Source organism: Cyprinodon tularosa, unplaced genomic scaffold, assembly GCF_016077235.1.
Source record: "Cyprinodon tularosa strain WSP-4 unplaced genomic scaffold, ASM1607723v1 ctg24, whole genome shotgun sequence".
Taxonomy (NCBI): Eukaryota; Metazoa; Chordata; class Actinopteri; order Cyprinodontiformes; family Cyprinodontidae; genus Cyprinodon; species Cyprinodon tularosa.
The window spans coordinates 1722501-1724067 of NW_024038896.1; positions in this window are offsets into that span (position 1 = coordinate 1722501).

Consider the following 1567-nt stretch of genomic DNA (forward strand, 5'->3'; position numbering starts at 1 on the left):
GTGCGGCATCATATTTTCTATCCCATTTCCAGGTATGAGTGTCACTGTTTTTTTCCCCTTCAACACTAAAATATGGCTGTATTGAGGAATACCTCAAACACGATTCAGCCCAATGCTCATTTGTGTGGTCAAAAACCTCATAACCCAATGAAGTTCATCACTGCTGTTAAAAGGTAAAGGGGAGATGGGAAATAAGAAACTTTTCAGAGAAACTGTCTTCAATGACTTACATGAAACCGCCAGAGAAAACCAGAAACTAATCCAGCTTTATTTCTCAGAATGCTATGTGTAAAACAGAAATCATTTTCTAGATACCTTTGCTTATGGACCAAGAAAAAAACATAAGATAAAGGAGCAGTGTGAAAACACTTCTGAGAATATCTACCTTAATTCCAGATGTAACTGTCATGAGGCTACTAAGCTTGTTACCACAAGTCTTATCTGTGGTAGGCATCAAACTCTCCTCTCACACGAACATCATCAAGGTAACTGTACTTTCTTTTCCCCTCAATTGTTATAAACTAGGAGAGCTGCCTCGTGAATCAACTGATCAACTTCTGCAAATTCTTTAACCACATGTGTCTTGATGACGACAATCCTGACACCAAAAAAGCCTCTTCCTGTCCCAGAGCCACTGCTCTGCTCTGCTCTGCTCTAATCTTCCTCAGAAAACCAGAAGAAGCCTTGATGTTTGGATTGAGTAAAGGTCATGCTTCAATGCTAGACGAGAAAAGAGAAGAGTAAGAAGTTTGTGGAGAGAAATAATAATCATTTTCAACTGCTCTGCCATATTCCCTAAAAAGCTTATACTGGCTTTCCCATGAAGGTGCCAATAAAATAAATCAGTGTGCTACTGTGTGGTGCACACAACCCACCTGAATCTCAGAGACATTCAGTTTGATGTAAAGTGAAATATTCAAGCATAGAAGCATAATGTTATCTGCAGTTTTAAAATGTTTGCAAACTTGTTTATATGAGCTTTTAAATCTGAAGCTAGATCTTATCTAACCAAGGAAATAGTAGCTGCGTTTTCAACAAATGTGCTCAGAACATTGCTAATATTCTGCTAATATGCAATGCATTCATCTGCTTACCCGTCTGTCATAGAAGCTCTGTATAAATTCAGCTGCTCTGCGATGATCTCAGAGGTTTGTTTGAGAATATTATCGAACAAGTAGAACTGTTACCCCACAGAACACATCAGATATTCCTGGAATACATATGTATCTGGAAAAAAAAATGGAGCAGCTGTCTGCAAACTAATAAAGAAATATTTGTGTGCCATAAATGCAGCAACCAAGAGGCCATTTTAAATCCAAAAGAGAGTCTGTTTGCAGGACAACCTTAAGTTGTGCCCACCACTATCCTAAATGGAACATGGGAGGAAGCAATCTATTAAACCTCCTCCAAAAATAATTTATGGAAGATAGTAAAAACACGAGAAAGAAGGTTTTTAAATAATACAAGACTGAAATGTATCTTTTTAGCATACCAGTCATCATAATTTGAAGTCATCATTGGTGTTCAATGGGGATACTATTTATTAGCAGGGAGAGGGTATCAGTTC